The sequence below is a fragment of the Camelus ferus genome, chromosome 36, assembly GCF_009834535.1.
Source record: "Camelus ferus isolate YT-003-E chromosome 36, BCGSAC_Cfer_1.0, whole genome shotgun sequence".
Lineage (NCBI taxonomy): Eukaryota > Metazoa > Chordata > Mammalia > Artiodactyla > Camelidae > Camelus > Camelus ferus.
In genome coordinates, this window is record NC_045731.1 from 18,279,702 (window position 1) to 18,306,857 (window position 27,156).

The following is a 27,156-nucleotide window of genomic DNA, read 5'->3' on the forward strand; positions in this document are numbered from 1 at the left end:
ACCCTTTGCTATTTGGGGGTTTGTGAGGATGAACACAGCATATTTTAAGGTTTGTGGCCTTCAGACAAATCCTCCCCCCACCAGAGGTGTCAAGGTCCTCAGGAAATCAATTCAGCCTCACCGCATACAGCCCACCTGCTACAGTCTTACATCACACTGTCTGCATGAGGGTCCTCATGAGAGCCTAGCCATCTGCTTGTACTCCATTCAGCTTTGTTGTTTTGTGTTCGTTGTGAACACTGTAACTCATGTAAAGGGATGGACTTTATTTTGGGGGGGAGGTCACTGATTTTTTAAAATGTCCCTATTACAGCCATTATGGAAAACAGTATGGACAGTCCTTAAACTAAAAATAGACTTACCATATGATCCAGCCATCCCACTCTTGGACATGTATCTGGAGGAGATGCTACTTTAAAAAGATATATGCACCCCAATGTTCATAGCAGCACTATTTATAACAGCCAAGACATGGAAGCAACCTAAATGTCCATTGACAGATGACTGGATAAAGAAGATGTGGCATTATATATAAAGGAATTCTACTCAGCCATAAAAAAAATAAATAGTTCCATTTGCAGCAACATGGATGGACCTGGAGATTGTCATACTAAATGGAGTAAGCCAGAAAGAGAAAACTATCACATGATATCACTTATATGTGGAATCTAAAAAAATGACACAAATGAACTTATTTACAAGACAGAAACAGACTCACATACATAGAGAACAAACTTATGGTTACTGGGAGGAGGCGGGGTGTGGAAGGATAAATTGGGAGTCCAGGATTTGTAGATATAAACTCATATATATGAAATAGACAGACAAGGTCCTGCAGTATAGCATAAGGAACTGTATTCAATACTTTGTAATAGCTTGTAATGAAAAATAATATAAAAAGGAATAGATATGTATAACTGAAACACTCTGCGGTATACCAGAAACTAACACAACATTGTAAAATGACTATACTTCAACTTTTTTAAATTTTAAAAATTAAAGGATGAAAGAAAAAATTTTAATGTCCCTATAAAGAAAGCCAATTTCTAATGTTGGAGATAAAAGTGAAGACTCCGAGAAAGTAATAGTTCTCAGACTGAAAGCAAAAGGTTTGCTTGAACGTGGAAGTGGAGTATCAAGTTTGGTAACGAGTCCAAGGTGAATGAGTCCAAGTACGCTCTAGACAGAAATAGAAGAATTTAACAGGACTATTTCAGTACGTGTTCTCACCCATGAAAAACATCACTCACCATGTGAGAGAGACAACAGTAGCGAAAGCTGAGCAGGTGGTTGACTTGCCATGAGAAGATAAACACAGGAAACAAAAGCCTCTTGGTGGGAATGTACTGCAGGACAAAGCCAGGAATGTGCAAATACACATTCTTAATCGTAAGTGGTAAAGGAGCTGGTGAACCTGGTCAAACAGAGGTTTACCATCAAGTAAAGGCTGGTGGAAGAATTTTAAGAATTGTTTTCTCCTGTTTAATGTAATTTAATTGAAGAAACAACATTGGTTTGGGTTTGGGTTTTTTATTTTTCCCTAAACTGAAAAGCTGAAAAGGCTCTTTGTGGGGAAGTATGGACCAGGATAAATGCTCAACACACAAAACATACATGTATTAGATGAAAGTGCTTTGGCACACAAAGATACCCAAGTTAAATGAGCTTCTGGGTTAGCAGGTTAATACTGACTGACTGACTCATCTTGGTGCAGAGGGGGACAATGCTGCCGACTTTATATTAAGCTGGATTTGTTCCACCATCAAGAAAACCCCTGGCACTGAAAGATAACAATGAGAACTTACCACAGGTGTGTTGGCTGTAACAAAAAAAAAAAAAAAGAAAAAGAAAAAGAAAAAGAAGCTTGGATAATGCCACTTAGAATAAATTTTAGAAATATATTTTTAGTAACTTTATAGATATTCTAGTCACATATTTATACAATTATTAATGTCCAAAGGAACCAAACCCCAAATGAAAAAGGAGAACACAAGGTTATCAGAAAATGAAATATAAATGCAGCCTTAACACATATGAAAGGTACTCATCCCTCTCATGAAAGGAAAAATGCATATTAAGACTGTACAGAAATATTTCTCACCTATGTGACTGGCAAAAATTCAGAAGTGTACCACTATGCCAGCTGCTGGGGATGCCGCAGAGGAGCAGGTACTGACTTACACTGCTGGCGAGTATGCAGGAGGTTTCAGTATCTAAGGAGTGCAACTTTGTAATAGTTATCAAATTTATAAATGCCATTACTCTTTAACTTTTCTACTCTTGGGACTTTCTCTGATAGTATTTCTGCATGTGCATAAAATTACTTTTGTTGGTTATTTGCTGAAGTACTGTTTGTGATAGAAAGTATTAGAAACTACCCAAGTGTCCATCAGTGTGGGACTAATGGAATATAGTGCAATAAAAAATGAATGAAGAAGCTTTCTGTGTATTGATCTGGAAAGATGCCCAGTATGTATCAATTAAAGAGAAATGAAGATCTAACAGCAAACTATGTTATGTTTATATAAGAAAGAGATGAGTGGGGGACCAGCAAATACATTCTTGGCTATTTTTATATTAAAGAGACTCTGCATAGAGACTCAAGAAAAGTAACAGAAGTTGTTACAAATATGAGGCTTTAGCAGATTCAAGAAGGAGTCGATAGGACTAGAGGTAGGAATGAGGTCTGGAATAAGGTGCGTGGTATTGATTTATGACCTGTATGAATATATACTCTATAAAATAAATAAAACAAAGTCTAAGAGTCACTTAAATTTTTCAGTAAGTGTTTATTACACTTTATGATGGAAAATATGAGGGACATAATGTGGAAATTCTTTTGCAGAGATCTTTGATCTTTAAGTGGTGATAGTCCCTGGATGGATTTTAAGGTGCCTGTGAAACCTTGAAATGAATATAAAATGTTGGCTCTCTTTGCCTATGTGCATATTTCTAGAGGAACTGTTCATGGCTTGTATCATATTATTCAAAGGACCCCAGGACCCAAAACATTGTGATAAGTCATGAATTTGAGAAGCCATAAAAGTCTCTAGACATTCTTCCTGAATATTAAGATGTTGTGTGACTTGATGGTTATGAATATAAGTTCCGCATCCAAGAGAGCTGGGCTCTCCATCAAACGTTCCCACTTGATAGTTGTGTATCTTGGGCACTTTATTTAAACTTTCAACCCTCAATTTTCTTATCTGCAATAGAAAGAAAACAGCACAGCTACTCCATATGATATGGTGAGGATTGACTTAAATAATGCATGTGAAGGGCTCAGCAAAATGCCAGACACATAATAAGAGCTCAAGAATATCACCTTTTAAAATCACTGAACTAAGTGCTAGTACTGTGATTCCTTAGGAAGCTCTGGAAGGGCTCAGAATATGCGTGGAGTTTTGGACACATTGAGCCTGAGGTGCCTGCAGGATACCAAGGTGGTGACATCGAGCAGAAAGTTGGATTTAAAGGTCTAGGGTGCTGGGGAAGGGCTCTGCTGTGTTACCGAGTTTTTGTTTCTGTCCACGCTCACTCCTGTGGTGCTCTCATCTCATCTCACTGTTGTATGTGGATGACTCCCAAATTTATATGTCCAGGGGACCTCCTCCCTAACACAGACTCCAAATACCTACTCAACAAACATTCTAGGATATTGTATAGGCATCTCAAAATTAATGTGTCCCAAAACAGACCCTTGATCTTCCCCTCTTAACCCAATCCACCTACAGCCTTTGACACTGTAATTAATAGTATTTCCATTTTTCTGGTGACTCAAGGCAAAACTTTTGAAGTCATCCCAATTTTCCTTCTTCTCTTCCACCCCACCTCAAATCCATTCATCAGTACTACTGGTTCTTCTACAAAATACTACATCCACATTCAATTATTTCTTACTTTTTCTTTGCCACCACTCTGGTCCAAGCTGCTAATAACTCTTTTGCTGGGATTATTGTGACCTGTCCTAACTGGTTTTCCTGCCTCCACCTCTCCTCCTAGAGAAGTGGGGTAGAGTCTCAGCACAGTGACCCAGTGATTCTCTAAGAAATCAGACCACGTCACTCTCCTCAAGATCCTGGTGGCTTCCATCTCACCTGACATACAACCAGAAGCCCTTTCCATGATCACGGCCCTAACCCTTCATCTCTCTAACCTCATTTTCCATCTGTATTCTCCTGACTCATTACTTTCCAGCCCGATGGACCTCCTTCCTATTTCTCCACCATATACTTAAAACAGCCCTACCTTCTACCTGAAATTCTCTTCCAGATCTCCATGAGGCTCACTTTTTCACTTCCTTCAAGTTTTTGTTCAAATGTCATCTCCTCAGTGAGATGTCTTCTGACCAAAGCAACTTAAAACACAACTCCCCCACATCCTCCTTTACTGCTTTTTTTCCAGTTAACATAGTTATTTCATTTCACTTAGTTATTTTATTATCTGACACCCATAATGAATATAAGTGTCATGAAGTTGGATATTTTGATTTTTTCCCTCCTAACTCTCAATGCCCACCCCATTGATTTTTTTCCCAGTGCCTAGAATAGTGCCAGCACATCATAGACACTCAATATATACATTTTTATTTAAATTACTCTAATTTCTCATAGTGCATTCACCCGACCTCTGAATTTGCAAAGCATTTTCCTCGGGTAGGTCAAGAGACTTTGAGATTCATTAACTCTGGGTCAAAACCAGATGTCCCTTCCCAACCAATATCCAGCCACTACCTAGGAGCCAAAGGCCCTCACTGCTTGCCTAACTCAGAGAGACCACCTCACCGATACAGGGAACATTCTGAGAAGCTATGTGGTAGGCAGAGAGGTTTTACAGTCCTTTTTGCAGATTTGAGCCCACTGACCTGAGGCCTCCTTCAGATGACTTCTTAGGATGCTAATAGAGTCCTCCAAGGAGAACTGGCTGCTCCCCCTAAATCCCTTGACTAAGCAGAATTTTCATCATTTCTCCTTCAGCACAAGCTAGTCTGGGAAGAGATGTGTTATGGTGGGATGGTGAGTAGAGGGTGTGCTCTTAGCCCTGACACTTCAAACAGTCTGAGGTCCATTTTGCTTTGAACACTTAGGGATACAGACCCTATCTATGGACTGAATCAGTCAGTACCCAGTGCCTTCCAGGCTCTCTGCACTTCTCGTAACCCAGGCCATCATCACCAACGAGACCAGATTTAAGCCCTGAAAACCGAAGATCACAGCACCCTGCCTGGGCTGAGAGAGAATGAGCCAGGAGACTGCTAGCTGAGGAAGGTGGCAGGATGAGAAACAGAGAGGTTAGGAAGGTTCCCATGGAGACCAGGGAAGCCAGAAGACAGTACAACTTCCCAGACCTGAAGCTGAGACTCCTCCCATCTCATTCTCCAGAAAGTCTTCTACAGTCCCTCCCCCAACCCTTCAGAGGCTGACCTGGAGAGGAGCAGGGAGAACAGGCACCTGAAAAGACAGGACTCTTACACATGATCATTTAACTGCATTCAACAGATGGACTCAGCACCGTGGCTCCTGCTACTGAGAAGCATATGGACCCACAAGAGCAGATCCACTAAAAAAGAAAATCACTTATAGAAAAAAATGTTGCAATACAGATAATTTGCAGATCTAAGCACAATATAAGTGGGTTTCCCCCTGCTACATTTGTCATGGGCAATCCAACCCTGCAGCCTGGATTTGCCAAGAGGATCCTGATGAATCCTCTGTAGGGGTCTTCTTGCCAGGCCAACCTCTCAAATCCCAGGGCACAGCACATTACCTTAGCCACCATTCATTCATTCATTCACTCATATTTCTTTTGAACACCACAAAAAAACGAGGACAGGTAAGGCAGAGCAACAAGAGTCAGTTGAGACAGAAGAGCTGGTGCCAGCAGATACCTGCTCTGTGACTTGGAGCAATCTCTTAAATTCTCTGAGTACAGCTTCCTGATCTGTAAGATAAGCCTTATAGGCCCAACTTTGAACTACTGTCATTTGTATTAAATGAAATAATAAAAACAGAAGATATTGGTGCACATCAAAGTGCTCTGTAAACCGAAGGTGCTGTTATTTACGGATACCAAAAAATAACCACCAGTTGATTGCCCACTCTATGCTACTGGAGGATGCAATTTTGCACAAGACACATTCCCTGTCTTGAGCTTTTACCAACATAAGGCAGTAAAGCCGCAGGTTTGCCTGGTTTATCCTGTGGATCCTGCTCTGCCTTATCAGACATCAGTTTACTTCACGCTGGGAAAGAAGGTTCACACTGAGGAAGACCCCAAGGTTTGAGTCCAGTCTCTGACCTTGAAATGAGTCACTTGATCATCTACAATTCCCTGAGCCAGGAAAGCAGCACCTGCACAAAACTCTATTTCCTTGCACCCCAGGTAGACAAGAAATATAACAGGCACTCACACACACTCACACAGGGGAACTGAAATGGATCTCACAGAAAGCATATACCTCTCCAGACTCACATCTTGGACATCTCTGTTAAGCTCTTAAGTGCGAAGCAGAATCTTTCAAGATTCCTTTGCATAATGTTTGTAATATTATACATGACTCTCCCAGCTTGTGCACCTCATTAATTCAGTCTCTATACGTGTAGTGGGAAATTGAAGTCATCGGCCAAATAATAAACACCTGAAAATTTGCTACTGAAGGGCCTGTAATTAGCCAGATAAGCTGGTGACATCAGGGAAAGTGATTGGAAAATAACACATCTCTCCACCTCACTTTGCTAAAACCATACACCCACAGGTATATATGTGCATATAATGTTATAGAAGATGACATTATAACAGACATTTTAAATTTAGCATGAAGGCAAGCCTCTCACAGGTCTCACTGCACTTGGACATGGGGAAAGGAGTCCAGAGGAAGAAACACGTGGATTGGAGTGAACTTAATTTATACCACCTCACACACGCTGTGTTCAGGGCCTTACTCCCTGATGCCACTCTAAATATTTCTCTAGAAAATCAGAAAACCAGGGTTTAAAAAAAAAACTATTTGCACTAAGAAAATTTAAAAATATATAATTTTTTCCTCTTCTGCTTCCCCAAGGTGAAATCAAGTTCAAAGATATTACTTTTCCTAAGGAGAAAATAAAAAAAGGAAGAAAAAAAGATACTAACCTTTTTCTCCAGAGACTTTGCAGCAGGAGAAGATAATTAGGCTCCATCTCTGATAAGATATGCAAATGAATTATGAGCAATTATCTGACACCAAGGAACACGCAGCTGTTGGGCGGCCTCCACTCTGAGCCTACATTTTCAAGAGGGCTCGGTCGTTGGTTTCCATCTGTAGTGGAGCAAACCACAGGGAGATTGTAACGAGGCTGGAGTTGTAACGGACATCAGAAGTCTAATTAAATGTGAAAAGCTGACCTAGGGAGCAGAAGAGTGGCCTTTGTTTCCTAAGGGCTTTTCATTTTATTTAATTCTTACTCCAAATGCTACCTCAATGAGGTAAGTCTCCCTGTTAAGGTTAAACAAATAAGTACATGCTTCCAGTCTAGTATTTGGGTCATTAACATGGGGAGATAATGCCATGATAAATACATAGCCCAAGACAAAAGGAGCTAAAACCAGCTGAGCCTCTTCTATGCATCTTTCCTTGGGTACATTTATTCATTTGGAAACTGTGTCTCAGACATGAGGCATGTCTCTGGGTCCTTGAGATTCAGCTGTGATAGAAGCAGGCAATGCCCTCTTCCCCTGGGGTTTATAATGAAGGGGACACAAAATGCCAAATAAACGAGGAAGTTATAAAAACTTAGAGAAAGTTCAGCTAATGATAAGAAGTTATAAGGAAAACAAATAAAGAAATAGGCTTGATATGTTATAAAGGAATCTTTCTTCAATTTCTGACCCCTCCTCTATGGGCTGGCTCTAAACTGGAGGAGTGGTGCACAACACAGTGATTCAACACTTCTGTACATTTTGAAATGATCACCATGGTACGTCTACTTAACTTCTGTTGCCACCCAAAGAATCACATTATTATTGACTCTATTCCCCACATTATGCAAGTCATGTCACAGATCATTTGTTTTGTAACTGGAAGTCTGTACCTCAGACTCCTTCACCTATTTCCCTCCTCCCCTCACCCTCCTCCCCTTGGGCAATGGCCTGTGCCCTGTATCCATGACTCTGTTTCTGTTTAGTTATGTTTGTTCATTTGTTTTGTTCTTTAGGTTCCACACATAAGTAAAATCATACAATATTTGTCCTTCTCTGTCTGACTTATTTCACTTCACACAGCATCCTCTAGATCCACCCACATTGTAGCAAATGGCAAGATTTCATTCCTTTCTATGGCTGAGTAATATTCCATTTTATGTATATATATTATGTATATATATACATATATATACATAATCCATTCATCTATCTATTGATGGGTAGGTAGGTTGCTTCTATATCTTGGCTATTGGAAATTGGCATGCATGTATCTTTTTTGAATTAGTGTTTTTGTTTTCTTTGGATATATACCTAGGAGTAGAATTGCTGGTTCATGTGGTAGTTCTAATTTTTATTTTTTGAGGAACCTTCATACTACTTTCCATAGAGGTCAGATATTGAAGAAAGGTTCCTTTATAAACTACAATGAGGTATCACCTCACACCAGTCAGAATGGCCGTCATTCAAAAATCCACAAATGACAAATGCTGGAGAGGCTGTGGAGAAAGGGGAACCCTCCTACACTGCTGGTGGGAATGCAGTTTGGTGCAGCCACTATGGAAAACAGTGTGGAGATTCCTCAAAAGACTAGGAATAGACTTACCATATGACCCAGGAATCCCACTCCTGGGCTTGTATCCAGAAGGAAATCTACTTCAGGATGACACCTGCACCACAATGTTCATAGCAGCAATATTTACAATAGCCAAAACATGGAAACAGCCTAAATGTCCATCAACAGGTGACTGGATAAAGAAGATGTGGTATATTTATACAATGGAATACTACTCAGCCATAAAAACTGGAAACAGAATGCCATTTGCAGCAACATGGATGCTCCTGGAGAATGTCATTCTAAGTGAAGTAAGCCAGAAAGAGAAAGAAAAATACCATATGAGATCGCTCATATGTGGAATCTAAAAAACAAAAACAAAAACAAACAAACAAAAACAAAGTGTAAATAAAGGACAGAAATAGACTCATAGACAGAGAATACAGACTTGTGGTTACCAGGGGGGTGGAGAGTGGGAAGGGATAGACTGGGATTTCAAAATTGTAGAATAGACTACACTGTATAGCACAGGGAAATATACACAAAATGTTATGATAACTCACAGAGAAAAAAATGTGACGATGAGTGTGTATATGTCCATGAATAACTGAAAAATTGTGCTGTACACTGGAATTTGACACAACATTAAAATGATTATAAATCAATAAAAAATGTTAAAAAAAATACCTAAACACTCTGCCCAAACTGAAGGGGGAAGATGAATGGTCATTAAGATGTGGTTTGACAATAAACTGGCATCCAATAAAATGAGTCATAGCAGGATGACACTGTGCCAAAAACAGACAAAGCTTCCCCTATGAAACCAGCTGCAACCACAGCCAAACTCTACTCCAGCCACTTTCCAGCTGTGTGGCCCTGAGCAGGTTCCTATCTATTCTGAATCTCACCTGCAAAACGAGGCAAAAGGTCAAGTTAAGACTGCTTGAGAAATTGCAATGAACATTTTGGAAGCTAGTAGTTATGCAGTAAAAAGTAAAAACAGCTACAAGAATCAGAAAATCACCTGCCGTGCTGAACGTACAGGCATGAGACTGCCTCTTGTGGCAGCAAACACTTCTTAGAAAACTGGGATTTGGGTCTTTCTCTTGTCACCTGAGGAGCTTTTTAGAACTTCAGAAAGCACCTTTAGCCCTTCATGAGAATTTTTTTTTAGCAGACTCTGCAATTATCATCAGCTCTAAAGATGATGCAAATGATACGAGTGTAAACAGCACATCAAAAAAAAAAAAGTGCAACTGGAATTAAAGACCTAAGGACATTTCTAATTAGGGTGAGAAAGAACAATCAGGGACAATGCTGAAGTGAGTCACAAGGCCTGGCACTGTTAAGATGATACGGGAGCTGGGGGGTTATTGTAAGGGGGCCTTCCACCCACCCACCCTGCCCCTCTGTCACAGAGAACCTATGACAGAGCAGACAGTGAATATTTCTGGGTCTTAGTTATCCACTGAGCCATTCATTCACTCTGTAATCAAACACTGAGTACTAGTCGGTGCCAGGTTGAAAACTGCCTAAATGAAAAAAGGCATGATCCCTGCCTTCAAACAACTGATGGTCTAGTGGAGGAAAGAGACAACAATGGTGACAACAACACAAACGTGATGCAACAAGAGAGCCAATCACACTGTGCCCGAGGGACAGTGGGAACGCAAAGGAGTTTCAGCTTTATCAAGGTGCAGCTTAAAAAACTGAGTTTTGAAGAATGAACAGGAGCCACCTTGAAAGACAAGGTGGTGCGTACAAGCGAAGGCAGAGTCCTCTCTGTGACTCCACATGCAGTCTGGTACAGGAGTGTGGGACATGCAGAAGGGGAGGAAGTGGTAAACCATGGTGACCATGGTGAGCAGCGATCACTCACCCTCCATTTCCTGTGTCTCATTTGAGAATGCCTAGTAGGATGTTTGGCACATGTGTGCTCAGGTTTATTATGAAACCTCATGTTATTTGTAGACTTAATCTCCATAAATGATGGAGTAGAATGAAGTTCACTTTGTCTATGGTCAGGGAAGAAGACTGAAAACTTCTCAGAGCGAGGAAATCAAACATGGCTTCTTTTTATCTAAGAGCTGGAAGGGACCTCAGATACTATCCGATGCAGTGATTCTTAACTAAGCTGTGAAAAATTCTGTTTTCATTCAGATGCTTATAAATACATGTATACATATGGATGACCACCTTATTATCTAGTTCTACCATGCAATTGTGGTACTCAAGTTTTGTGCTTGTGGTTTTGAACATCTTGACTCCAAATAATCAGGCAAAGTGATAACTTCTGATTTCTAATTCATACTCTTTGGGATCCCAGAGGCCTTGAATTTTAGAACAACTCAACTTTAATGCCATCTCTCAGTGGGACATGAGGATTACCCAGAAGAGGGAAATGGCTTTGTAATGTATCCAGCTAGTCAGAAATGGGGACTAGAATCCCAGATGCCTGAATCAATGGTTGCTTTATCACAGTTTAGCCACCATCCCTCTGAATAGGCAGCCACTGGTCCCATGACTTTCAGGATCTCTAAGCACAGACCCAAGTTCATAATACACAATGACATAGTTTACCTTCATGGTCAGAGTTTCAGCTTCCTGTTTACCTCAAACTAAGTCTGTGCCCTATCTCTCTGAAAAGCAAGCAAAAAGGGTCAGGATAAATGACTCCAACTTGGGATGTTAAAAATAGTTTTTTAAAAATCCGCATTCTCTGACCTTGTCATATTACTGATTCATGACTTCACACATAGTGGAGGGATTTGTCTTACCTTCTGATGAGATGGTATCATGAAACCTCTGACCTGAAAGTTAAGTGTTAGTTTTTCATTCATTGAAGGGAGGTGGCAACTGCTTTCCTACTAGGAAGATTTAAAAACAGAGCAAGCAGTTTGTGCTATGCTTTACATACATTTGATACTTAATCAGTGAAAGGCAAATTAATGCTACCTAAAACACAAATTTAATGCAATAAAAAGTCTAACTAGAACTGGGAGACGGGTGAATCACAGGGTATGGGAATTCATGAAACCCTAAAAAAGTCACCTGGGGAATTTTTGGAAAATGCAGAATGTAGAACCCCAACTCAGACTAACTGAATCATAATTTCCACAGGCTGATACCCAGAACACAATGTTTAGAAAAGCTCTCCAGGTAACTCATGATTATCTAATCCACCCAAATTTACTTCTGCAATATTTTTCAAAGCAAAAGCTTCTAAGTTAAATGATGGAGTCACCTATGGCAATCAATTATAACACTACATGAGATATAAGAACTTCCAGAATCGAGGTAATACCGTCCCTTCCCTGCCTTGAGGTGTTCCATCTTCTCAGGACCCTGCTTATTTATTCATTGAACAAATAATTATTAAATGCCCACTCTGCTAGACCTGAAGACATAATAGTGAACAGAATATAAATGGCCATTTTCTCATGGAATCTGTAGATCTCAGTCACTGGGGTACTACTACAAGAGTTCCATCCAGGAAGTCTTCCTGAATTTATAAACTTGACTCTTTTTCCCAGGTACTTCCTTACTTTTCCCACTGGCTACAGACAAGCCTTTGGGCTTCCCAGTCTAAATGGTGGAAAGCTACCATTGTCAACAGCTCTTAAATTTACATGTCCTCTGTTCAAGATAATAGCCAATTCCAAAAGAAGTTCACTGGCTCAGCTAGGGCTGAGTAGCTCTCCTGAATCAGCCACTGTGCTTAGAGGTGAGGGATCACATTACAGAGACACGGTTGCTCAAGTGGGACTACATCATCAGAGGTCAGGGCCATCCCATTACAAAGAGATGATGGACAGATAATTTGACACACTTCAACAACATTTTATGAGGGCAATGCATGCACTTGAGCTCATGAGTGCTTGGCCATTCATTTGGGCTGCTTACTGTTTGAATTCTGGCTCTGCTCAGATAATTAAGTTATTATAGTCATTCTTTCATTACCCACTCATAAAACATTTATTAGGCATTGACGTGGTCCTGGTCCCGAGGATAAGAAGAAGAAAGAAGCACAGTGATCACAGTTTACTAACGGGAGGCAAACATTTAGACGAATAATAATAACTTAGTGTAATAGCAAAATGTACCAAGTCCCAAGAAAACACAAAAAAGTTAGAGAAATCATCACATATTTCTTTAAATGGGTCTTAATGCATACCCAGGAATTTTCCAGGCTAGGTAAAGTGAGGAGGCTCTCAAACAAATCATATGACAAAAACAAAGGTAAGATCTGCACAGGAGAAGGAAGCTTCACGGTAGCACAGTGACGTGTAGCTATGGCTAGAAGATTAGTCATGGTATAAGTGACTTCCCAGCCCTACTACTTATGAGCTGTGCAAATACGGGAAAGTTATGAAAGCGCTCAGTACTTGTCTCACAGGATTGTTGTGAGGATTAACTTTTCCAATGCATGCGAAGTGTCTGGAAGAGGGCTGGCACATATTGGGTAATTAATAAATGTCTTATTATTGTTACCATTATTATCATCATTATTTCAAACAAATGTGCTGCTTCTGGGTGTGTTTATTTTACTTGTCAGAGGAGAGCCCATTTTTTTTACTGTCATACCAGAGATCGTGATTTGGACTTGGCCCAGGGTGCAAAGGATTAAGTTCAAAGATTACATGTATTAGGTTGCTGACAAAGTCATGGTGGCCCTCACAGGATCTGCAGAGGAAATCTCACCCCCCACAAAGCCATATGCTGCTTCTGCAGAGCTGTATACTCCCATCCTGAGGTTCTAAGTCTACTTTATTTTATAAAAGACTTTCATTGCTATTCTGTCATTCAACTAGACTCCAAACTCATTCTTTCAGAATAAGGTTCCAAAGCAAGAGCCAATCTTGGAGACCACAGCGCCACACCACAGGGTCAGCTAAATTTCAACTTTAGATGTAAAAAGTAAAAAATTCATAGGACTTTAGCTAAAGGGATGAGACCAATGTCCCCTTAGGTTTGGGTAAGAATTACAGAATTCTCTCTATTCTTCCCACTTCCCTCTGAGTCTGCAATCATTTACCAAACATAAGGACAGTGACATTTTGAACCAGAAAATCCATCCCAGAGTCACTACCTTTGCTGATTTTAATCACATTTTCTCCTGATGTGGCCAAGGACTCCAACCTTTTCAGGTTTGCTTCTTCTGTACAGATAATCTCTTCCTGCTAAAATCTGCCAGTCACTGTACAGGTGATTGGAAATGCAGATATACAAGTTGTGGTCTTTGCCTCTTAGTTAAGTGTCCTTGTATGACAGCAAAGTCAGATGATTAAAATAGACACAACACAACACAGTAAGAACCAGCACAAGGCTGGCACAAAATAGATGTTAAAAAAGCATATGTTCAACTGAATTAAGTTTACTTACCCTAAGCCATATGAAACTTATGATAGTGACCGACTTGGCATCCAAAAAATGACAATTACATATGATTCAACTTAATGTGGGTTCTGATGGGATTAAGCATTGGGTATTGTAGGAGTACAGGGAAATGGTTACATGGACCAAGGACATGCCTTTTTAAAATTGAACTTTTTTATAGATCAGAGAAAATCTTGAAGAATAAATTCAGCTGCACAATCTCTCCATTTCCACTGCCACTTCTGTAACACCATCCATCATCACTTCCTACCTGGATTACTAGAAGAGCTTCTAACTGGTTTCTCCATTTTCATTCTTCTCTAATTTCTTTCTACACAGTCTCCAGATGAATGATCTCTGAAAATCTCAGATCAGATCATGTTTCTCAGCTACTTAAAACTTTTCACTGGTGACCAGTTGTACCCTAAATAAAATCCAAATTCCATCAAGGTAGCATGATCTTGTGTCTGTTACCTCTTTTACTCTCTGACTCTCTGACCACTATCTGACCCTCACTCAAAGACTCTAGGCACATTAGCCTTCATTTTCAGTTCCTCTAAAATGCTTTCTATTATATCTAGTGCCCTCAGAAGAAGATTTTTCATTTAAAGAATAATGAAAAAGTTATATAAGAGATCAGAACAAGATGGCCGAGTAGGAAGATCCTCACCTCCTCCCATGGACACAACTACACATAGAGAAACTACACTGAGAATGACTTGAAGACTAGCAGAAAAGGTTTTCCACAACTAAAGATAAAAAGAAAAAGCCACACTGAGATGGGCAGGAGGGGTGGAGATGCAGTCTGGCTGGGACCCACAGTTCTGGTGCTGTGGCCCACAGGCAGGAGGGATGTCAGAGCCTCAGAGTTCCTCTGTGGGGAGCAAGGGTGCCAAACCTCACACCGGGCACTCCAGCCTGGGAAACCTGCACCAGGAAGATAGCCTTCATAATGTCTGGCTTTGAAAACTAGTGGGGCTTACATCTGGGGAAAATAGAGGACTGAAGGAAACCGAGAATCTGCTTTTAAAGGGTGCACACAAAAACTCACTCACTTCAAGTCCCAGTGCAGAGGCAGCAGTTTGAAAAGCAAGTGGGTCATATGTAAAAAAACTAATTTTAGGTTATGTGTCTGAAAAGCAGAGATCTGTTGGAACTTCCTCTGTGTACAGAGTAACTGCCAGGCACAAGTTTGGGTTTTGGTTGTTCATTTTTGGCTCACCCTCTACCTAACAGGCCTTGTGCTGGCAGCACCATTTCTCAATCTTCCCATCTAACTTATGAGCACTGCTTGCACCACCCTGGGTTCACCTAAGGACCCAACCCAGATGGCACTCATACAAAGCAGCCATCCCACCACACAAAGCTTGGTGGGCACCCTCGGCTGACACTGGAGCCCCTCCAAAGCAGCCCCTTCTGTCCCACCAGTCCTGGTGGATGCCCTTAGCCAGCACTGGAACCCCTCTAATGCAGGCTCCTGAGCCCCACCAGTGCTGGCAGGCACTCTTGGCTGGCACCAGTGCACCCCTAAAGTAGCACTTGCCTTGGGGACTGGCCACACACACAAAAACAGTCAATAGAGTTGCTGCCAGGCCTTACAGTCATTCACACAGGGGGCCAGTCACACACACCAGCATGTCTATAGCTCCAATCAAAAGACACAGTGGAGCTGAATGGATAAAAAAAAACAAGACCCATGTATATGTTACTTCCAAGAGACTCATTTTAGATCTGAAGACACACATAGACTGAAACTGAGGGGATGGGAAAAGACATTACATGCAAATCTAAATGAAATCCGGGTAGCACTACTTATACCAGACAAAGACGTTTAAAACAAAGGGTGTAGCAGGAGACAGTGAAGAGCATTACGTAATGAAGAGGGGATCCACCCAACAAAAAATGGAACACTTGTAATTATGTATGCACCCAACGCTGGAGCAACCAAACACACAAAGCGAACATTAGCAGACATAAAGGGAGAAACTGACATTAACACAGTGATAGTAGGGGATTTTAACACCCCACTTACATCAATGAACAGATCATGAAGACAGGAAATCAATTTAAAAAAAAATCACTGGTTAAAGGACACATTTTATCAGATGGAATATATAGATATAGATATAGATGTAGATATAGATATATAAAGATATAGCTATATATATATATAAAGACCATTACATTCAAAAACAGCATAATACATATACTTTTCAAGTACGTATGGAATATTCTCCAGGATAGATCACATGTTAGGCCACAAAATAAGCTTCAGTGAATTTAAGAAAACTGAATTTATATCAAGCATCTTTTCTGATCACAATCCAATAAGACTAGAAATCAACTACAAGGGAAAAAAAAAAAACTGCAAAAAACACAAACACATGGAGGATAAACAATATGCTACTAAGCAACCAATCACTAAAGGAATCAAAGAAGAGCTCAAGAAATACCTTGAGACAAATAAAAATGGAAACAAAAAGTTCCAAAATTTATGGCTGCAGCAGAGGCAGTTCCAAAAGGAAAGTTTATAGCAATACAAGCCTACCTAAGAGAACAGGAAAAATCTTAAATGAACAACCTAACCTTATACCTAAAGAGCGAACAAAACCAAAATTAGTAGAAGGAAGGGAATATTAAAGATCAGAGTGGAAATAAATGAAACAGGCATTTAAATAGTAGACAAGATCAAGGAAACTAATAGCTGGATATTTGAAAAATAAGCAAAATTGACAAACCTTTAGCAAGACTCATCAAGAAAAGAAAAAAAAAAGAGAGAGAGAGAGAGAGTAGCCAAATAAAATCATAAAAGAAAGAGGAAAAGTTACAATTGACACTACAGAAATATAAAGAATCAGAAGAGATTACTACAAACAATTTTACAATGATAAATGGATGACCTAGAAGAAACTGGTAAGTTCCTAGAAACATACAGTCTCCCGAGTGAATCAGGAAGAAACAGAATATCTGAACAGACTGATTACCAGTAATTAAATTGAGTTAGTAATCAAAAAACTCCCCAAAAACAAAAGTACAGGACCAGATGACCTCACAGATAAATTCAAACATTTAAAGAAGAGTTAATACCTATCTTTAAAATATTCAAAAAAATTGAACCAACTGACACTTACCACTGTACTAGATGATGAAGAGCAGAGACCACACCTTATTACATGAGAATAAGAACATATGGATTCTGCCAGAAATGACAACTAGCAACTGGCAGGCAGCTGGGCCCTTGATAAATCTTGTTGAATGAAGCACGGATCTCCAAAGGTGGCCTTCTATGAACATAACACTGTGTTGTGGACATGAAGGGAAATGCACCTAGTCCCTGCCCTTGGGAGACACATCATCTTGTGAGGGAGATGGTCATTCAAAGATCTAAACATACTACAGATAGAAAGGAAAGAAACAAGCATGTGCAGTTGGAACAGAAAGAGGCATTTAACTCTAACAACTGGGGAAGGTTTTATCAAAAATTAACATCAATGTTAATTCCAAGATTTTATACATTCATTTTTTTTCTTGAAAAGCCAACTTGCTCTATTCCTTGAAAATTGACTTTTGGAAATAAGAAAGGAGACAAATATTTGTTTGGTTGCTTAGCATAAGCAGGAATTTCACATGTATTTCAGTTGTACAACAGCCCAGTGAGCAAGGGAGTATAATCCTTATCAGATGAAGAACTGGGGTTCAGATCTATTGAGAAACTTGCCAAGAGTCATGCAACTCTTAAGTGGTTAAAGACGTTTTAGAACCCAAATCTGCCTGACTTCAAAGGTATCCTCTCTCCACTCCACACTGGAAGATGTTGACAGTGACAAGAAGAGCATCCTAAGCTGAGAGAAGCACCATCCCAAAGTCACAGAGGTGGGAAAGAACTCGGCATGTGTGGGAAATGGAACATCAACTGGCCTTGAGGTCAGACGAGGTCACCCACTGTTCCCTCAAATAGGCTCCTGAATCTATCTGCAGTTTCATTTATTAATTTCTTCTTCATTTTTTGGTCACTTTTTTAAACTGCAGTATAGCCAGTTACAACGTGTCAATTTCTGGTGTACAGCACAATGCCCCAGTCATGTGTGTGTGTATGTATATATATATACACACACACATATTCATTTTCATATTCTTTTTCATTAAACAAGATACTGAATATAGTTCCCTGTGCTATACCAAAGAAATTTGTTTTTTTTTAATCTATTTTTATATATAGTGGTTAACATTTGGGAGCTTAAGATTTGCAAAGATTAATTTCTTCTTGACTTGCCAACTTTTCTAACAACAACTCTGTCTCTTCCAGGCTCAGAGTTCACTTCTGCAGCATGACATGGGACACCTTTCCATATTCAAGAAGTCCAACCTGCTGCACAGATTTGTGATGTATCATCTCAAGGTACAGAATGTAACAGGGGGTATGATGGGATTCTGGAAAGTCATGTTATTAAGCAGTGGTTTCCAAGTGTGTCTGATTGTGTAAAATAATGTTTGTTCACACCCCACAAACAAATGTAAAGATACTAACAATATAGATACTAGTTATATACACACTAATATGTAATATAACATTATATTATATATATGCTAAAATTAGAATTTTAAATTTTTAAGAGGAAAAGGTTTATTTTTATTTAAGAAGCTCTAATGTTTTTTTCTTACCCAATAAACTATTTAGGGCAATCCCTGGTACCCCATTAAGGAACCATGTCTCAGGAGATGAACCATGTCTCAGGAGATGTACCCTGTAAAGTCGTGAGTAGGAATATTCTTAGAAGGGCTCTGGACATTTATTGCTGGGAAGCTAGGGGAATCCAGCAGGCCTGATTAGTCCTAGAAGGGTGGGGCTATGATGAAATAAAGGAAAGGAGGCAGAAGAATAAATAAAAGTAAAGAGGAAGAGAAAGAGTGGGCAAGGAAGGTCAAATGGCTCTGTTTAAGGGCTGAGAGTTCCTATACTGTTGGTGGGAAAGTATTTTGGTACAGCCATCATAGAAAACAGTATGGAGGTTCCTTAAAAAATTGAAAATAGACTTATCCTATGATCCAGCAATCCAACTCCCGTATATATATCTGGAGGAAAAAAGAAACATGCACCCCAATGTTCACAGCTGTATTGTTTACAATAGCCAAGACATAGAAGCAACCTAAGTGTCCATCATGACTGGATAAAGAAGTTGTGAGATATATATATACACACACACACACATATATATACACATACACACACAATGGAATACTACTCAGCCATAAAAACAAATGAAGTAATGCCATTTACAGCAACATGGATGGACCTAGAGATCATCATACTAAGTGAAGTAAGCCAGAAAGAGAAAGAAAAATACCATATGATATCACTTATTTGTGGAATCTCAAAAAAATAAAAATAAAAAAGAAGGGATACAAATGAACTTATAACAGAAACAGACTCATAGACATAGAAAACAAGCTATGGTTACTGGGGGTGGGGGGGATAAATTGGGGGTTTGGGATTTGCAGATACTAACTACTACATATAAAATAGATAAACAATAAGGTCTTACTGTATAGCAAGGGAACTATATTCAATACCTCGTAGTAGCCTATAATGATAAAGAATATGAAAATGAATATGTCACTGAATCACTCTGCTGTACACTAGAAATTAACACATGTAAATCAACTATACTTCAATAAAAAATAGTAAAAAGAAATTAAAGTTAAAATTAACAATAAAGCAGGCTAGGCTAAGTAAGCCAAGTGTATTAAATGTATTTTCTACTTAACTGATACTTTCAATTAAAGATAGTTTGCTCAGGATATAGCCCCATCAAAAGTCCGGGAAGAGCTGTACAATGTTGTGTCTCATAAAGAGTTCTGCTACTAGCTTTAGAACCATTTGAAGAGGTTCTCATGTTAGCTATTGATTGATGGCTTAGAAATTTTGGAGTCTTAATGTCATCTTTGTCTGCCAGTTGAACATTTTTCAACTTTGATTTGGAAATTATGTGATAAATACTTATTTTCACCCTTTATATGGGTTTTATATTTATGTGTATGTGTATCTATGCAAATAAAATTTCCTTAAAACTGGTCTATCATCAATGTTTCCATCTTTCAGCATAAATAACTCTTGTGGTTTTTACGTGATTACTGAATCAAATATTCCTTAACTAAAAGTGTGTAAAAAGGAAAAAAAGAGAGAGAGAGTTGAGGGTTGCAAAATCCAGATTGCTGCAAAAAGGAGATGGCGATGATGCCAGCTGGTCTCATCCCCCCAGACATGTGCTCGAGGAGGGCAGGGACACTGTCCTGGGCACGCTGCAGTGTGATGCCTCTCAGAGAGCCCAGCACACAGCAGACCTTCAGTAAGCATTTGTTGAATGAATGGGTGAATGAATGAATGAGTGAATGAATGAATAGATGAACCAACAAACACACCCAGGTAACAGTGCAGGACTGCTGAGAGTAGCTTTTAACCCGAGCTCTGGTGATGCTCACTGGGTGACCTTGAGTAGGTCACATTCTATCTCCGGCTCTCAGTGTTCTCATCTGTAATATTAGGAGTCAGACCAGATCTCTGCTCTTCTATGACAGGCTAGGCTTTGGTGACTATGTACTGTGGCCTGGAAGTGGGGAAAATGCCTCTGAGCCTTGCACTAAGCCAAATCCCTGCATTCAAGCCAGGTCATTTTAGAAAAACTCATAAGCCCTGACTCAGAGCCTGTTTTCTCTTAACAAAGTGGCTTTATATTGAATTGGAAGATACTTAAATCACTGGCTTATCTACCCTATTTCCAGTTGAGCAAATTGAGGTTTAAATAGATTAAGTCATGCAGAGTTGGATCTGGATTCATAGAAGAGGTTTGTCCCCCCAAATAGTTAGAACGAATAATACATTGTCATTTTACATGGCATGGGTCATTTAACCAGAAAAAATAAAGTCTGGGAATATATATATATTCCTGGTTATCTGGTTCCCCAACCTACAGTGACTTGGAAGTGGCCCAAAAATAAGAGAGCGAGGGCAACGCTGCAGCCAGGCCCACAGAGAGCAGTGAGCAGAAACCCAGACAGCAGAGGATGAAGGAGGCAGACAGGAATGCTCACTAGATGAGCGCCTGTGAGTGCCAGGTTCAGAAGTGACCCCATTAGGCAACTGTCTCATGTAATTCTCACACGGTGGGGATGATAGAGCCCCTATTTTCCAGCCAAGATGGCTGTTCCAAGGGGTTAATTAACTCTTTAAGCCAATGTCCAGAAGCTGGCATATGAGAGAAATCCCAGCACAGTATTAAATGGTGCAGGCTCCATTGTGACTGTCATTTAGAGTCATCTGAGGGCTTTGAGAAAACACTGCCCACTCAGACTTTTCTATTTTAAGCCATTTATGGTGCAGATCTGGACATCAGTATGGTTTTGAAAGCCCCTCAGGCGATTCTAACCTGGAGCCGGGATTAACAACAGCCACCCTAACGACAGCCCTTCCTTCTGCATGAGCTCAGCCACTCGTCAGCTGAGTCACTTTGAAGAAGTTACTGCCTATGAACCTCAATGTCTTCAGCTGTAAAATGTAGACTGATGATGGCTTCGACCTGTGCTTAGTATTACAGGTAATACTTAATGCTCAACACAGTGCCTGCTGTAAGGAAAATGCCCAATGATCATTACCTGTTACTAATATTAGGAACAGTCTTTCCATAAGCAAAATGAGGACCCAGCATCATTAAGAAAAATGTTTAACTGTAATGTTATTAAGAAGCTGGGGATGGAGACCATGAGTCACTGCATAATTAAACTGGAAGATACTTGGAATCACCAAGTCTTCTCATCAACCATCTTTCTAGTTGAAAACAAAAACAAAAACAAAAACAAAACTGAGGCTTAAGTAGATAAAAAAAAAAAAGCAGAATTGGGTCAGGATTCATATTAGAGTTATGTCTTTTACTCAAAATGGTTAAAGTGAGTAAGATTTTGGCATTTTAATTGATGTGTTTCATTTAACCAGAAAATTCTTGTAGGCACCCTGCTCTGCCCTCTACCCACCAGTGTTCGATAGGTGAAGCATTTCTGGGTTCATGTGGAAATCTTTACCACGGAAGAAAAGCAGAGATGGTTTCTCACGTCGTTGTGAGATTCAGGCAGTGGACTCTCCTGGCCTCCCTCCCCTGCTCTGAGGGGCCAGAAGGGAGGTGAGACTTATCTCCCCTGGATGGAACTAGCAGCTCATCTGATGCCAGCGGATGCAGTATTTCCAATCAGCTCCACCCTTGCTAGTGTGCTTTTTTTTTTTTTAATTCATTGCTTTCTCACTGGTTCAGATTTGTACACAGCTCTCTATAAACCGTGTCTCCACAAATGTGCACTAGTTGAGATGAATGTAACCTTGATGACTCATGAACAGAGTCAGTCAATGGCAAATGGCTCTAAAAGCAAATCAAGCGTACTCTGTCTTTTTGCAAGCAAACCCAGTGATTTATGAGCAAAAAAAAAAAAAAAATGAATACAGGCTTCAACTCTGAGCAGAAAAGAAAATTACTTGTGGGCAGGAGGAAGGTAACAAAGAAAACTGTAACATAAACAAGAATATCCTTGCTTTCTACACATATCACAGTTTCTAATTTCAAAACTTGACTCTACATCAACCTACCCTCCCCCTGGAAAATGCACAGATATGAGATTCTTTGGAATTTTCATTCACTAGCTGTGCAAAAATATATATGTTCTGGTCTTTGCAGTGTTTGCAGAATAAAAGAGCCTTTCTGAAAATAAACCACGAAATATCAGCAAACATTTTGGATTTTTGTGCAATGCTGAAATCAAAACCAACTCCCTGTTAGCATATTTTTCAACCCTCCCTCAGTATGCATATTTTGAAAACTATGAGTAAGTTATTATTACAGGGATAAAGAGGCAGAATATTTGAAGTTAAGACCTTCCTTGAAAACCTGGTCCTATACTGTTTCCATGACTACATCCTAAAATATTTTTCAGGGGGAGGAGTGTCGAGCATGTTATTTCCCACAATCCTTTCAGGAACCTTGTCCATTTCACAGATGAGGAAATTGTCCAAGGCCACACACCTAGTGGCAGGAATTTAAATTCAGGATGGTTTCTTTATACTGCACCAAGAAAAGACCTAGCTTGGACATGAGGAATGCTTTAGGATGGTACCTGTATGAAACATGGTGCAGCAGAAGCCTATTTTGCAGGCAGCTGATAATCCTCACTTCCTCCTTGATCACCCTCTCTCTCATCTTCAGTAACTGTGACTTCCAGACAGAGGGGCCAGCATGGAGCCAGTGACTTTAGATCACACCCATCATGATCCTGACCACTGTTCTAAGCCCCAGGACCTTACACTGTCAAGATCTGCTCCCTGATTTATCATGAATCAAAACCTGTCTCTCGTACGACAAATTTCCACAGAGTCGTTGATGAAAAGCGTACAGTTAGCTAGTGGGAGAGGCCAAAATTTTGGCTCTTGGAGGATTTAACCAAAAAAGAATATAATTGCTTATCGCAGTGTCCCTGTGTAAACGTCTACTGCTCCCAGTAGACTGTATGTTTCATCAGTGTGGGAGGGAACCCCATTTTATCATATGAATCTTTCTATTCCAAACGCCTAGCTCAGTATCTGACACATGGGACATACTTTAAAATAAATAATGAATGGGTGAATAAGTGAATAACTGATTGGAAGCATGAGTGGGTGGTATGAGATTTGATGAGAGAAGTATGGAGAGAGCAGTGCAGCCCCAGAATGTGGTGGTGAGTACACGAGGAACCTGAGGTACCATGAGATATCTAGAAGGAAATGTATGGAAAGTGGCTGTCCTTTCAAACATGAGAGTCAAGAGAGAGATCTAGAGTGGAGAGAGCGATTCCATTGTGAGGGTGTTGAGGAGTAGTAGAAGTAAGAATATCGTTATGATGGATGGGGTCAGAGGGTTTTGCTGAGAGGACACTGCAACACCCACAGATTTTTCAAACATACTCATCTCCCTCTACCAGAGATGTACGGTGTCTTGACCAGCGTAGTCCAACCAAAATAAAATACAAGCCATGTTAAAATGACCTGAATCATTTTAAATTTTCTAATAGCCACGTTTTAAAAGGCCACTTTATTATTCCCCTCTATATTCAAAATATTATTTCAACATGTAATAAATATAAAAATTATTAATATAATGTTTTACAGCCCTTTTTTTCATTCTGAGGCTTCAAATCCAGTATGTGTTATACACTCACACACCTTAACATGACTGTCACATTTCAAGTGCTCAATAGTCACATGTGGCTAAAGGCTACTGGATTGGACAGTGCAGACCTAAAACACATACAGACCCGTTATTGAGAGACATCAAATATGCAACAAACTACTTTCTCTTCTGTAAATGATTAATGTAACAAGGAAGGGTAGAAACTAAGTATCTCAATATGCCAACATTCTACATACAGCATGTCATGTCTCCTTGAACAATGCACAAAGCTCAGTGTCATTATATTATATTTACTGAAGATGGAATTGAGCCTCAAAGAGATTCAGTAATTTGCCCAAACTACACAGCAGTATTTATACATCCAGTACATGAAACTAGGTTAATGTGCATTCAAATCCTTTGCTCTACCAAAACCTTCAGACTTTTACTGAGGGAGGAAAAAATTCCAAACAACCTAATCAGAGATGATATGAGCTTGGCATCAACTAAAATATCTTTATTCTCATTTATGTTCAATGAGAGCATTGAAACTTGAACATGCAATCATCTGAGCCAAGCCCCACCTAGGAGATTATTTCAGATCCACAACTCTTTAAAATATTCATTGAATGGAACAGAATAGAGAGTCCAGAAATAAACTCACACACCTACCATCAATTAATCTTCAACAAAGGAGGCAAAAATATACAACGGAGAAAAAACAGCCTCTTCGGCAAATGGAGTTGGGAAAGCTGGACAGACACATATAAATCAATAAAATTAGAACACTCCCTCACACCATGCACAAAAATAAACTCAAAATGGCTTAAAGACTTAAACATAAGACCAGACACAATAAATCTCCTAGAAGAAAACATAGACAAACCATTATCTCACATACATCTCAGCAATGTTCTCCTAGAGCAATCTAGTACAAGCATGGTTTTCTCTGGGAAATCTTCCCAGATTTAACAGACCAGATTAGTCCCCCCTTTACAAGCTCCTGTGCCCTTGTGTACAACTTATTTCTGCCTTTACACCCACTTAACTGACAACACCATGAGGGTAGTGACCCTGCATGCTCCTGCTTACCACTTTGTCACTAGCCCCAGTCCACTGTTTGGCACTGACTGGGTGTTCAACAAATGTTTTAATAAATAATTAACTAGATTAACTAGTTACTCTTTCTTCTCATGACAAGTATTCCAAAAATTCCTGGTAATTGCTGCCTAGAATCCAGCTGTCATTCTGACGCTCTCTGTTCCATATGGATGGAGATAAAAAAAATAAATAAAACACACCTAAGTGGATGGAATTGCTAAAGCCCACAAGTAGGAGCCCGTTGCTCAGTCCATTGGAAAAGGTTACACAAGAGTGACTTGGGTCTCCCTCTCATTGGGGCAAACCCAAACATTAACTCATACCAAAAGAATTTGCAATCCGACACAAGATTTATTGGAGAAGGACTAGGCAGAGCTGAAGAGCTGAGACAGTGATGCTGCCCTAAACCATCGTGGGGAGTTTCCAGTCATGGGGGTGCAGTGCCCAGAGCCCTAAATCTGGGCTCTCTTAATATTTACACATCTAGTCCTAACTCTCTGATCATGAGCTTGCTCTTTCTTTTCTAGAAATTACCTCCTTCGTTCATAGATAATGAATGAAACACAAGGAATTATTGGGGGTTTTAAACATGCAACGCATGTTGAAGTGTCACCACCTTGTCTGGCACTGGTCCACTGTTGTGGGCACTGTATTAGCTTCCTAAACTGTTCTCATTACTTCTCTTCTTCATCCCTCATAGGCAACTTTGAACTAAACGTCCTAGCTACCTACAATCTCCCAGGCACTAGCAATGAGCGGTACCTATTTATTACGCTGGTCACCTTCCAACCCGTCCAATGTAGGCACAGAATCCCTGTGCCCTCTCCTCCCCCACCACGATTGCCTATCATTCCCTAAGCATTAACCTGTTTTACTTTCTTCACATTTTTTTTAACACCGTTCAAAATTATCGTGTTTATGATTATGTAACCTCACCTCACCAGAATGCAAGCTTTAACACAGAAATGCGGAAGCATGCCTGGCAAGTGAATGAATGAACGTTTTTATGCGCTCGTCATTTATAAAGCATAAGGAGAATGGGCAAACTACGTCAGCTCGGTTAGAGCAGAGGTTTGGGGCTGGTTTGTTTATGATTTCTCCAGCACCAAAGCCTCCCAGAGTGCGCGTTCAGTGAATACCTGCTTTCCGAGGACTGCTTTTCCCCCTTCAGTCCAGCAAACACCCCAGAGTGGTCCTGCAGAGGGCGCACGGTCCAGGCCTGGCTGGGGCTTCCGAGGGCAAAGCCAGCAGCACAGCCCAGCAGCGGAAGACTGGGAGGGCGGCCGAGGCCCGGCTTCGGAGATCCTTGTATTGCGGCGAAGATGCTCTGCCCGCACGTGGACTGTGGACACGCCACCAGTCCGTCCTCAAGGAGCTGACAATTTTATTAAGAGACAAGACAAAAAAATATTTTAAAGAAAGATATGATGGCCGGGGCTGTCTCCAAAAGACCCCGGGGTGGGACAGGCGGGCCGCTGCGCGCCTGCGCAGTAACTGCGGGCTTCCTGTGCGCGGGGAAGCAGCGCTTCAGGAAGAGGCCTGCCGGGCTGGTCCCCGCTCATCCCGAAGAGGCCGATGGAGAGCCACACCCCGGCCCGCTGCGCGCGGTGCGCCCGGATAAGGAAAGGGCGAAGGGAAAGCGGGAGGAAGGCCAGGCCGTGGCAGCCAGCACCCTGGCCGTCTCGGCCTACCTCGGGCCGCCCCGGCCTACCTCGGGCCGCCCGTCTGGGACGAGACCGTCTGGAATGACGACGAGTCTTTCCACTT

General features: G+C 40.5%; 1 pseudogene; it reads right to left on the bottom strand.

Annotated features, from left to right (window-relative positions):
- The window catches only part of LOC102521274, a 65,616-nt pseudogene extending 38,999 nt beyond the window's left edge, over positions 1-26,617 (bottom strand).
- Between the last annotated feature and the right edge of the window lie 539 nt (positions 26,618-27,156).